The sequence below is a fragment of the Puntigrus tetrazona genome, chromosome 4 (genome assembly GCF_018831695.1).
Source record: "Puntigrus tetrazona isolate hp1 chromosome 4, ASM1883169v1, whole genome shotgun sequence".
Classification (NCBI taxonomy): Eukaryota; Metazoa; Chordata; class Actinopteri; order Cypriniformes; family Cyprinidae; genus Puntigrus; species Puntigrus tetrazona.
Genome location: NC_056702.1, coordinates 7,048,116 through 7,062,003, shown reverse-complemented (window position 1 = coordinate 7,062,003; position 13,888 = coordinate 7,048,116). Strand labels below are relative to the sequence as shown.

The following is a 13,888-nucleotide window of genomic DNA, read 5'->3' as shown; positions in this document are numbered from 1 at the left end:
CCCCTGCAAAGATCTGTTGGATTACATGGAGTTGAAGGGAGGACGCTTCAGAGAGGACAAAGCAAGGTTCATCATGGCGCAGGCAACAAAGGCCGCTCACATGTGCTGTCAGAGAGGAGTATTTCACCGGGACATCAAGCTAGAGAACCTGCTAGTCAACACAAGAACACTTGAGGTCAAACTGATTGACTTCGGGTGTGGGGATCTCCTGCAAGACTCGGCTATGAAAGATTTTGTGGTATGTATAACTTGGGAAGTTATGTTAGCATCCTGTATATCTCACAACCTTTCCTGTTTTAATTTAATAACACCAGATGAGAATGTTATGCTGTGGTATTTCAAGCTTTCTCATCAGACCTAATCTCTTTCCTTCAGGAACAGAAGTGTACTGCCCGCCTGAGTACTACATGGAGCGCAAGTACCATGGGAAACCAGCAACCGTTTGGTCTCTGGGAGTGCTCTTGTTCACGCTGGTGTGCGGACACTACCCAGAACCCAGAGACATAGACTCGATCTACCACGGTATCAGGTTTGAGCCTGATTTGACGAATGGTAAGGTGACATTCATCTCATCAAAGAAGACCTACTGGAATTCAGTCATTCTAAACAAGGAATTGGGGAGAGAAAAGAAACACCTTAGCCAAAGTGGGCTAAATGGCTAATACAAAAATTCGACCTGATTTTATGATCAGACAGTATAGAATAGTGAACTCTTACAGTTTAATACAAAGAGGTGTAAAGTTTAAAGTAAGATAATCTGTCTCTATCTTCCTCTCTTCTAGAATGCAGCCACCTGATTCGGGTCTCTGCTGAACTAAAACCCAAGCCAGCGGATTGATTTGGGGGAAATTCTTCAACATGACTGGTTTAAGGTACTGAGCTACAAATGATAATGATTTCGGTGCATTTGTTTTTAACTGAAGGCTTTTCTCTTTCAGTAGATAGTATCCTTATTTTTTTTTTTGTTCCAGCTCACCACACCAACATGGAGGAAGCTGTAAATAGTGGTAGACGCTCCTGCCGTGGCTGCACCAGATGTTCCCCTGTTGGCTGCACCAGAGTTTTCAGGCTCAGTTTCTCCATCTATCAGCAGCTTAGCTCCTGGCATCTGAGTTTTGTCAGTTTTACTTGGATGTTTGGTGATCACATATGCAAAAGTGTTTGATGTGTCCACCCCTTTTTCCTGTAATTGGTAGCTTTGTTAATGTTCTCTCTGTCTTTACTCGCTGCTGTTTTAAATATTATTATTAATATCAATTTTATATTATCATTGTTGTTGTTGATGGCATCTAATTGTTATTACGGTTTCCATTGTACAATTATAATGATAAAAATATATACTAATATATAAAATGTTTGTTTTTTTTTATAAAAAAATTGCTGTGTTATGTCATTTGTTTATGTTGTAGGGTGCTAGTTGTGTTAAAATACAATAAAGCCACTGGAAAATCAAAAACCTGAGTTGTCACAGAAGCATATATATTTAGCACATGAATGTGCTACACTCTAAAAAGAGTTATTTCTGTACAGGAAGTGTTAACTTATTTGCCTATATGGGTTGAAATGCTTAATAGTTGCACCCATTCAGAAACTGTTTTAAAAAGAAATGAGAACTAATTAAACTTATATGTAAACATGCATTTTTACAAAAAATAAATTGCTGTATCAAAAAAAAAAAAAAAAAAAAACTGCTGTATCTTTGGCATTTTGTGTTTGCTAGCCTCATTGAGGTCTGTAGCTCCTGAAGTGTAGTCCAGGGTTGACAAGCTTTGTTGTATCTCTTACACGTTTGATGATGTTAATTAAATATTTCAGTTGTCCAATAAGGAAACAAGAATGCCACAATACATTTAGTGCTATGTATGTATGTTATTGATGTATTATGGTTTGTTTTAAGGAAACAGCCATACAAACCAACTATACTATAAAGACATAGTTTTTGTTAGAAGCTGTGAATTATTTATGTGCATGAGTACTTTTACAACACTGTTCAATAAAAATAAAACAATTAGATCTAGGTTTTGTTGTAAGTGTGAGTACGCTCTAAAAGTGCTGGGTTATTTCTGTAAGCACATTATTGGGTTAATTGTGCTGGGTCAAAATTCTGGGTTATTTAAGGTAATGTAAATACACAGTTGGGTTGTTCATGCTGGGTCAAACAGATTTTCTGATCCTTCGCCGTCTCGTCGTCAGACCGTCGAGGACATCGCATCAAGAAGCATTATAAGGAAAGTTATAATAACAATAATTTGTGATAGTTTGATTAGTTACCTCTATTTTAATAAGTCTTATTTAACAAGTATTTTAATAAGATCTACGTGTCTCTATTTTACCGCCTCACAGAGAATGTGTGTTTGGTCAGAAGTTCTGCTTACAGCATGGCTTTGTAAGGTTTTGTCAGAATTAGATCATTTCATACTAAAATTGACCTAAATGAAAACTGTTTTATAGTGTACTCGTGTATATAAATTTTGAACAAAAGTGTTACAGACTGTATCTTGACTGTATTAGGTAGAGCTTACCTTTAAAGGAGTCAACGAGGGAATCCAGCTGCCATTCCTTCAACTTCTCAATTACTAAACTCTCCATTTTGGACCAGCAGGAACATCACATATCTAGAATGAAAAATTGGAATTTGAGCTTTTAGTACTTATTTTATATAACTTGGCAAGCAGATTGCTCTAAATTTTCGATGTAGGCCTGATTTTTATGTGACCAACGGAAAATTTTAAGGGAAAATCCAAAGGACGTCATATTTCCCGCCCTCCTGAGAGCTTCGCTTCCTGTCTGTGACACAAACTCTTGTCTTTAATTCAGTGAGAGCTTCTGTAGAACTGTAATGTTAATGTGTCATGTAATGTTTTTGTTTTTGAAAGAGTAGAGCATTCTATGTGACATTAGTATTTATTAATACTATTTGGACAGATAGGGTGGATACTATACAAATTCAGCTGAAAAAGATTCAATATATATTCAAATATAGTATTGTAGAAATGTAGCAATTGCTGTATTTTGCTTTAAACTTGTAGTTGGGTCTAAAATAATGATTTTCTTTTGATTTGATATAGTCATCAAGTGCAAAGTGTGCCAATGCAAAGAAAAACGATACACAGATTGACCCACGTAAAGATCGACTCAGTTATTACATGATACATTGGCCCTAGTGATTAAAAATAAAATAGTAATTTGTACATTTTAAGTTAATAAATGTAGGCTTCGTGTACAAATGTATTAGTAAGTGTAATAAATTGTAAGTTTCATAATACGTACATGGTATAGAATGAACATATTTATTATAATATGTTTCAAAAAAATAGGCAACGTTAAAATTCGAACGCATTTAATACAAAGATTTAAATACATTTTTTGTTCAACAGAAGCGGTTTTAAATGATACATTTCGAAAGGTTTATTCTCTTGTTAATCGTAACATTTCGTGGTTTCATCCTTTAAAAAAAGTTACGTAACCTAACTTTTGGCAAAAATGGACATAACGATTCGTTTAGATTTCTGGGCTAATATGTTTTTATTTTGAAAGAAGTGATTCACGTGAGACCATATGTTTAATATGTGAGCGAGGACAGGTTTCAGTGTTACGCGCGTTCTTGTTGATTATTGATTTATTTTTAATTCGGTGACAGCAGCCCGCGCGCATTCCACAGCGTCATCGTCATAAAGAAATGGAACGCTCGTACTTGTTTTAGAATACATAAATGTGCGAGATTCCGTCATTTTCTCATTCTGCAGTTCCCGATACACATTTACTTTCCAAAGCGAAAAACTATTATCATGGCGATGAAAAGAAAACGCAGTTCTAGCGCTTGTTTGTACGACTTCCACCAGAGTACAACTCCACCGATCTCCAGCTCTAATGCGGCTGAGAACTATCTCCCCTTTAGTGCTGGTGAAGAAAATGAGAGGAGAAAGAGGAAGAGGACGGAGATCTCTCTCATCTCAGATAGAAATAAGAGCCGATCTAAGGGTAAATCTAGTGAGAATTTACCTGCTTCTTTCCCTGCTATCTATTATCTATTAATGGAATAAACAGATCCAAAGAATATGGACCATATGCTAAAATCTACACCATCACACCATATGACCTTGCAAAAGTTGCTATCGTAATTTTATTCTATAAAATGTCATTTCATAAACAGATTTTTTCATGTGATAACTGAAGAATCGCCATAATACGAGTATGCAGTGTTTAATTATTCGAGTGAAATAACCTATTGTTTGTCATTGGCCTCTTTAGATCATATTTCACCTCAGTCCATTGGCTTGGCTCTAAAGAAGCATGGTCTTCAGGAACCTCTGTTCAGGGGCTTAAGGTCCTTCCTCCTGAAGATCAGCAGGCCCAAACCTCCGACTCCAGACCACGAAAGCAAGAGTTTGGTGATCGAGCTTGAGGTGCTTTCATTTTCTTACATTATTTAATTGCCAGATTGTTTTGTCTCACTAAACTCATTTCAAGATGCCTCAGAGTGTCATGCTCACTGTTTAATGCAATTTTTATGTGTAACGTACATAAAGACACTTACCCTGATTTGTGTTTTTCCATTAGCGTGTTAGTGAAGAAAGTGGTAGTCAGAGAGAAAGCGGAGGACAAAGAGTAGTTTTGAGGAGCTGTCCTCTCGTCATTTGTTTGACCGGTGCAGTTCAGGTCAGGGTCAGAAAGTGGAGGACCACATTACTGCAGCCACTGGTGAGAGATGAGAGTAAATCAAACAACCATTCAACAATGTGCACTAGTTTTCATTTTGCTTTTATTTTAAGCTAGACATTAATAGAAACATAATTTGCAAATTAAGGTAATTTTTCTGTCATTCATCACAATATGAGAAAAATCCACAATATCACACTTGTTTGGATCTAAATCCATTTGAGATTTGTTCAGGACCAGTGTATGTTATCTTTAAACACAGATCAGACATCTTTTAGCACTGGCACAAAAAGAAAAAGAAGTTCTTTGAGCGATCAGGTGTACGACTCCCATCAGAGTACACCATCAACATCTAGCACCAATGTGGCTGAGAACCATCTGCCTGTTGGTGCTAGTGAAGAACGAGAAAGCCCAGTGAGAAAGAAAAGGAGGTCAGAGGGTTTTGAGAAGCTGCTGTCTCTCAAAACTATTAACTATGGTTCAGACCAGGCGATGAATCATGAGAGAAAAGTAGAAGGTAAGCCTATGATCAGCTGAGAATGTGTAAATGACAGCTCTGCACGTCAAAATATCTGCGTACATTTTACATTGCGTACATTTAGACTTTTTATTGGTTATCTCCCTCTTTAGAATACATCTCTCTGAAGTCCATTACCTCTGTAGAAGACCCCCTTTCCAGTGAAGACCTTGCTTCTGTAGATCAGAAAGCTCAAAGCCCTCCAGGTTCAGTCCAGCACAGTCCAGTCAGTCCGGCCTCAGCTCACAGCGGCCTAGTGGACTTGACGACCGAGGGTGAGTTACTGCCCCAAACACTACACACCACACTCTCGACTACTGGTCATCATTTCACGTCACCTGCAATTATTCACCTTTTAACAGATGACATTCTGAGCCGCTATGAAATAGGCAAAATGCTTGGTGAGGGAGGATTGCCTGCGTCTATGAAGGGAAACGCTTGGAGGATGGCCTTGAGGTATTGTTATAGCCTTACGTTATTTTACCACATTGTGTTCTCTCACTGTGTTCATCATAAGTCCTACCTGTCATATTATTTGTATATATCATGTTGTAAACGTAATAAATGTTTCGTTTTGCTATCCAGGTGGCAGTGAAAATTGCCAGCAAGACAGGAAAAAATGAAACACATCTGCGTTGTAAGTAGGCTACACTCACTGTGCAAACATACTGACAACAATTTGGGTGAAGAAGCTCCATCTAACAATGATCTTTCTTCCAGCCTGGTCATCCTTCACCCCTTCCCTTAGAGATCGGCCTTTTACTCCTTGTAAACAACGAGCCCAGAGCTCCAGAGATCATTGAGCTGCTGGACTGGCAGGTCCAGCCTGACCGTTACATCATGGTCATGGAGCTGCCGTCCCCCTGCAAAGATCTGTTGGATTACATGGAGTTGAAAGGGAGGACGCTTCAGAGAGGACAAAGCAAGGTTCATCATGGCGCAGGCAACAAAGGCCGCTCACATGTGCTGTCAGAGAGGAGTATTTCACCGGGACATCAAGCCAGAGAACCTGCTAGTCAACACAAGAACACTTGAGGTCAAACTGATTGACTTCGGGTGTGGGGATCTCCTGCAAGACTCCGGCTATGAAAGATTTTGTGGTATGTATAACTTGGGAAGTTATGTTAGCATCCTGTATATCTCACAACCTTTCCTGTTTTAATTTAATAACACCAGATGAGAATGTTATGCTGTGGTATTTCAAGCTTTCTCATCAGACCTAATCTCTTTCCTTCAGGAACAGAAGTGTACTGCCCGCCTGAGTACTACATGGGCGCAAGTACCATGGGAAACCAGCAACCGTTTGGTCTCTGGGAGTGCTCTTGTTCACGCTGGTGTGCGGACACTACCCAGAACCCAGAGACATAGACTCGATCTACCACGGTATCAGGTTTGAGCCTGATTTGACGAATGGTAAGGTGACATTCATCTCATCAAAGAAGACCTACTGGAATTCAGTCATTCTAAACAAGGAATTGGGGAGAGAAAAGAAACACCTTAGCCAAAGTGGGCTAAATGGCTAATACAAAAATTCGACCTGATTTTATGATCAGACAGTATAGAATAGTGAACTCTTACAGTTTAATACAAAGAGGTGTAAAGTTTAAAGTAAGATAATCTGTCTCTATCTTCCTCTCTTCTAGAATGCAGCCACCTGATTCGGTCTCTGCTGAACGAAAAACCCAAGCCAGCGGATTGATTTGGGGAAATTCTTCAACATGACTGGTTTAAGGTACTGAGCTACAAATGATAATGATTTCGGTGCATTTGTTTTTAACTGAAGGCTTTTCTCTTTCAGTAGATAGTATCCTTACTTTTTTTTTGTTCCAGCTCACCACACCAACATGGGAGGAAGCTGTAAATAGTGGTAGACGCTCCTGCCGTGGCTGCACCAGATGTTCCCCTGTTGGCTGCACCAGAGTTTTCAGGCTCAGTTTCTCCATCTATCAGCAGCTTAGCTCCTGGCATCTGAGTTTTGTCAGTTTTACTTGGATGTTTGGTGATCACACATATGCAAAAGTGTTTGATGTGTCCACCCCTTTTCCTGTAATTGGTAGCTTTGTTAATGTTCTCTCTGTCTTTACTCGCTGCTGTTTTAAATATTATTATTAATATCAATTTTATATTATCATTGTTGTTGTTGATGGCATCTAATTGTTATTACGGTTTCCATTGTACAATTATAATGATAAAAATATATACTAATATATAAAATGTTTGTTTTTTTAATAAAAAAATTGCTGTGTTATGTCATTTGTTTATGTTGTAGGGTGCTAGTTGTGTTAAAATACAATAAAGCCACTGGAAAATCAAAAACCTGAGTTGTCACAGAAGCATATATATTTAGCACATGAATGTGCTACACTCTAAAAAGAGTTATTTCTGTACAGGAAGTGTTAACTTATTTGCCTATATGGGTTGAAATGCTTAATAGTTGCACCCATTCAGAAACTGTTTTAAAAAGAAATGAGAACTAATTAAACTTATATGTAAACATGCATTTTTACAAAAATAAATTGCTGTATCAAAAAAAAAAAAAAAACTGCTGTATCTTTGGCATTTTGTGTTTGCTAGCCTCATTGAGGTCTGTAGCTCCTGAAGTGTAGTCCAGGGTTGACAAGCTTTGTTGTATCTCTTACACGTTTGATGATGTTAATTAAATATTTCAGTTGTCCAATAAGGAAACAAGAATGCCACAATACATTTAGTGCTATGTATGTATGTTATTGATGTATTATGGTTTGTTTTAAGGAAACAGCCATACAAACCAACTATACTATAAAGACATAGTTTTTGTTAGAAGCTGTGAATTATTTATGTGCATGAGTACTTTTACAACACTGTTCAATAAAAATAAAACAATTAGATCTAGGTTTTGTTGTAAGTGTGAGTACGCTCTAAAAAGTGCTGGGTTATTTCTGTAAGCACATTATTGGGTTAATTGTGCTGGGTCAAAATTCTGGGTTATTTAAGGTAATGTAAATACACAGTTGGGTTGTTCATGCTGGGTCAAACAGATTTTCTGGATCCTTCGCTCGTCTCGTCGTCAGACCGTCGAGGACATCGCATCAAGAAGCATTATAAGGAAAGTTATAATAACAATAATTTGTGATAGTTTGATTAGTTACCTCTATTTTAATAAGTCTTATTTAACAAGTATTTTAATAAGATCTACGTGTCTCTATTTTACCGCCTCACAGAGAATGTGTGTTTGGTCAGAAGTTCTGCTTACAGCATGGCTTTGTAAGGTTTTGTCAGAATTAGATCATTTCATACTAAAATTGACCTAAATGAAAACTGTTTTATAGTGTACTCGTGTATATAAATTTTGAACAAAAAGTGTTACAGACTGTATCTTGACTGTATTAGGTAGAGCTTACCTTTAAAGGAGTCAACGAGGAATCCAGCTGCCATTCCTTCAACTTCTCAATTACTAAACTCTCCATTTTGGACCAGCAGGAACATCACATATCTAGAATGAAAAATTGGAATTTGAGCTTTTAGTACTTATTTTATATAACTTGGCAAGCAGATTGCTCTAAATTTTCGATGTAGGCCTGATTTTTATGTGACCAACGGAAAATTTGGGCGGGAAAATCCAAAGGACGTCATATTTTCCCGCCCTCCTGAGAGCTTCGCTTCCTGTCTGTGACACAAACTCTTGTCTTTAATTCAGTGAGAGCTTCTGTAGAACTGTAATGTTAATGTGTCATGTAATGTTTTTGTTTTTGAAAGAGTAGAGCATTCTATGTGACATTAGTATTTTTAATACTATTTGGACAGATAGGGTGGATACTATACAAATTCAGCTGAAAAGATTCAATATATATTCAAATATAGTATTGTAGAAATGTAGCAATTGCTGTATTTTGCTTTAAACTTGTAGTTGGGTCTAAAATAATGATTTTCTTTTGATTTGATATAGTCATCAAGTGCAAAGTGTGCCAATGCAAAGAAAAACGATACACAGATTGACCCACGTAAAGATCGACTCAGTTATTACATGATACATTGGCCCTAGTGATTAAAAATAAAATAGTAATTTGTACATTTTAAGTTAATAAATGTAGGCTTCGTGTACAAATGTATTAGTAAGTGTAATAAATTGTAAGTTTCATAATACGTACATGGTATAGAATGAACATATTTATTATAATATGTTCAAAAAATAGGGCAACGTTAAAATTCGAACGCATTTAATACAAAGATTTAAATACATTTTTGTTCAACAGAAGCGGTTTTAAATGATACATTTTGAAAGGTTTATTCTCTTGTTAATCGTAACATTTCGTGGTTTCATCCTTTAAAAAAGTTACGTAACCTAACTTTTGGCAAAAAATGGACATAACGATTCGTTTAGATTTCTGGGCTAATATGTTTTATTTTGAAAGAAGTGATTCACGTGAGACCATATGTTTAATATATGTGCGCGAGGACAGGTTTCAGTGTTACGCGCGTTCTTGTTGATTATTGATTTATTTTTAATTCGGTGACAGCAGCCCGCGCGCATTCCACAGCGTCATCGTCATAAAGAAATGGAACGCTCGTACTTGTTTTAGAATACATAAATGTGCGAGATTCCGTCATTTTCTCATTCTGCAGTTCCCGATACACATTTACTTTCCAAAGCGAAAAACTATTATCATGGCGATGAAAAGAAAACGCAGTTCTAGCGCTTGTTTGTACGACTTCCACCAGAGTACAACTCCACCGATCTCCAGCTCTAATGCGGCTGAGAACTATCTCCCTTTAGTGCTGGTGAAGAAAATGAGAGGAGAAAGAGGAAGAGGACGGAGATCTCTCTCATCTCAGATAGAAATAAGAGCGATCTAAGGGTAAATCTAGTGAGAATTTACCTGCTTCTTTCCCTGCTATCTATTATCTATTAATGGAATAAACAGATCCAAAGAATATGGACCATATGCTAAAATCTACACCATCACACCATATGACCTTGCAAAAGTTGCTATCGTAATTTTATTCTATAAAATGTCATTTCATAAACAGATTTTTCATGTGATAACTGAAGAATCGCCATAATACGAGTATGCAGTGTTTAATTATTCGAGTGAAATAACCTATTGTTTGTCATTGGCCTCTTTAGATCATATTTCACCTCAGTCCATTGGCTTGGCTCTAAAGAAGCATGGTCTTCAGGAACCTCTGTTCAGGGGCTTAAGGTCCTTCCTCCTGAAGATCAGCAGGCCCAAACCCTCCGACTCCAGACCACGAAAGCAAGAGTTTGGTGATCGAGCTTGAGGTGCTTTCATTTTCTTACATTATTTAATTGCCAGATTGTTTTGTCTCACTAAACTCATTTCAAGATGCCTCAGAGTGTCATGCTCACTGTTTAATGCAATTTTTATGTGTAACGTACATAAAGACACTTACCCTGATTTGTGTTTTTCCATTAGCGTGTTAGTGAAGAAAGTGGTAGTCAGAGAGAAAGCGGAGGACAAAGAGTAGTTTTGAGGAGCTGTCCTCTCGTCATTTGTTTGACCGGTGCAGTTCAGGTCAGGGTCAGAAAGTGGAGGACCACATTACTGCAGCCACTGGTGAGAGATGAGAGTAAATCAAACAACCATTCAACAATGTGCACTAGTTTTCATTTTGCTTTTATTTTAAGCTAGACATTAATAGAAACATAATTTGCAAATTAAGGTAATTTTTCTGTCATTCATCACAATATGAGAAAAATCCACAATATCACACTTGTTTGGATCTAAATCCATTTGAGATTTGTTCAGGACCAGTGTATGTTATCTTTAAACACAGATCAGACATCTTTTAGCACTGGCACAAAAAGAAAAAGAAGTTCTTTGAGCGATCAGGTGTACGACTCCCATCAGAGTACACCATCAACATCTAGCACCAATGTGGCTGAGAACCATCTGCCTGTTGGTGCTAGTGAAGAACGAGAAAGCCCAGTGAGAGAAAGAAAAGGAGGTCAGAGGGTTTTGAGAAGCTGCTGTCTCTCAAAACTATTAACTATGGTTCAGACCAGGCGATGAATCATGAGAGAAAAGTAGAAGGTAAGCCTATGATCAGCTGAGAATGTGTAAATGACAGCTCTGCACGTCAAAATATCTGCGTACATTTGAGCTTGATATGAGTATGCATTGATGGAAATGTACTTCATGGGTAAGAATAAATTCACAAAGATGACTTGTACTTAATTGCCATAAGTTATCCATAATGAAACTTTAGTTCAAAATCCAAAACTTCAATATGCTCAGATTTTTATTACACAACATGATATAAATCCTTATTAGAAAGACGAAACGTGGTTTAACAAAGTTAGACTTTTTATTGGTTATCTCCCTCTTTAGAATACATCTCTCTGAAGTCCATTACCTCTGTAGAAGACCCCCTTTCCAGTGAAGACCTTGCTTCTGTAGATCAGAAAGCTCAAAGCCCTCCAGGTTCAGTCCAGCACAGTCCAGTCAGTCCGGCCTCAGCTCACAGCGGCCTAGTGGACTTGACGACCGAGGGTGAGTTACTGCCCCAAACACTACACACCACACTCTCGACTACTGGTCATCATTTCACGTCACCTGCAATTATTCACCTTTTAACAGATGACATTCTGAGCCGCTATGAAATAGGCAAAATGCTTGGTGAGGAGGATTCGGCCGCGTCTATGAAGGGAAACGCTTGGAGGATGGCCTTGAGGTATTATTATAGCCTTACGTTATTTTACCACATTGTGTTCTCTCACTGTGTTCATCATAAGTCCTACCTGTCATATTATTTGTATATATCATGTTGTAAACGTAATAAATGTTTCGTTTTGCTATCCAGGTGGCAGTGAAAATTGCCAGCAAGACAGGAAAAATGAAACACATCTGCGTTGTAAGTAGGCTACACTCACTGTGCAAACATACTGACAACAATTTGGGTGAAGAAGCTCCATCTAACAATGATCTTTCTTCCAGCCTGGTCATCCTTCACCCCTTCCCTTAGAGATCGGCCTTTTACTCCTTGTAAACAACGAGCCCAGAGCTCCAGAGATCATTGAGCTGCTGGACTGGCAGGTCCAGCCTGACCGTTACATCATGGTCATGGAGCTGCCGTCCCCCTGCAAAGATCTGTTGGATTACATGGAGTTGAAGGAGGACGCTTCAGAGAGGACAAAGCAAGGTTCATCATGGCGCAGGCAACAAAGGCCGCTCACATGTGCTGTCAGAGAGGAGTATTTCACCGGGACATCAAGCTAGAGAACCTGCTAGTCAACACAAGAACACTTGAGGTCAAACTGATTGACTTCGGGTGTGGGGATCTCCTGCAAGACTCCGGCTATGAAAGATTTTGTGGTATGTATAACTTGGGAAGTTATGTTAGCATCCTGTATATCTCACAACCTTTCCTGTTTTAATTTAATAACACCAGATGAGAATGTTATGCTGTGGTATTTCAAGCTTTCTCATCAGACCTAATCTCTTTCCTTCAGGAACAGAAGTGTACTGCCCGCCTGAGTACTACATGGAGCGCAAGTACCATGGGAAACCAGCAACCGTTTGGTCTCTGGGAGTGCTCTTGTTCACGCTGGTGTGCGGACACTACCCAGAACCCAGAGACATAGACTCGATCTACCACGGTATCAGGTTTGAGCCTGATTTGACGAATGGTAAGGTGACATTCATCTCATCAAAGAAGACCTACTGGAATTCAGTCATTCTAAACAAGGAATTGGGGAGAGAAAAGAAACAACTTAGCCAAAGTGGGCTAAATGGCTAATACAAAAATTCGACCTGATTTTATGATCAGACAGTATAGAATAGTGAACTCTTACAGTTTAATACAAAGAGGTGTAAAGTTTAAAGTAAGATAATCTGTCTCTATCTTCCTCTCTTCTAGAATGCAGCCACCTGATTCGGTCCCTGCTGAACGAAAACCCAAGCCAGCGGATTGATTTGGGGGAAATTCTTCAACATGACTGGTTTAAGGTACTGAGCTACAAATGATAATGATTTCGGTGCATTTGTTTTTAACTGAAGGCTTTTCTCTTTCAGTAGATAGTATCCTTACTTTTTTTTTGTTCCAGCTCACCACACCAACATGGAGGAAGCTGTAAATAGTGGTAGACGCTCCTGCCGTGGCTGCACCAGATGTTCCCCTGTTGGCTGCACCAGAGTTTTCAGGCTCAGTTTCTCCATCTATCAGCAGCTTAGCTCCTGGCATCTGAGTTTTGTCAGTTTTACTTGGATGTTTGGTGATCACATATGCAAAAGTGTTTGATGTGTCCACCCCTTTTTCCTGTAATTGGTAGCTTTGTTAATGTTCTCTCTGTCTTTACTCGCTGCTGTTTTAAATATTATTATTAATATCAATTTTATATTATCATTGTTGTTGTTGATGGCATCTAATTGTTATTACGGTTTCCATTGTACAATTATAATGATAAAAAAATATATACTAATATATAAAATGTTTGTTTTTATAATAAAAAATTGCTGTGTTATGTCATTTGTTTATGTTGTAGGGTGCTAGTTGTGTTAAAATACAATAAAGCCACTGGAAAATCAAAAACCTGAGTTGTCACAGAAGCATATATATTTAGCACATGAATGTGCTACACTCTAAAAAGAGTTATTTCTGTACAGGAAGTGTTAACTTATTTGCCTATATGGGTTGAAATGCTTAATAGTTGCACCCATTCAGAAACTGTTTTAAAAGAAATGAGAACTAATTAAACTTATATGTAAACATGCA

At 38.0% G+C, this 13,888-nt stretch overlaps 1 long non-coding RNA gene and 2 pseudogenes across 1 annotated transcript; 2 read left to right on the top strand and 1 right to left on the bottom strand.

Moving 5' to 3' along the window:
• Nucleotides 1-961: 961 nt before the first annotated feature.
• Nucleotides 962-4,580, bottom strand: LOC122343425. Its single transcript, XR_006250775.1, has 3 exons — nt 4,538-4,580; nt 2,523-2,615; nt 962-1,050 (listed from the first exon to the last, which is right to left on the bottom strand). It is a non-coding gene; the product is annotated as an uncharacterized LOC122343425 (long non-coding RNA).
• Nucleotides 4,581-4,902: 322 nt separating this feature from the next.
• On the top strand, nt 4,903-10,435 carry LOC122342842 (annotated as a pseudogene).
• Nucleotides 10,436-11,762: 1,327 nt separating this feature from the next.
• On the top strand, nt 11,763-13,145 carry LOC122342578 (annotated as a pseudogene).
• The last annotated feature ends 743 nt before the right edge of the window (nt 13,146-13,888 follow it).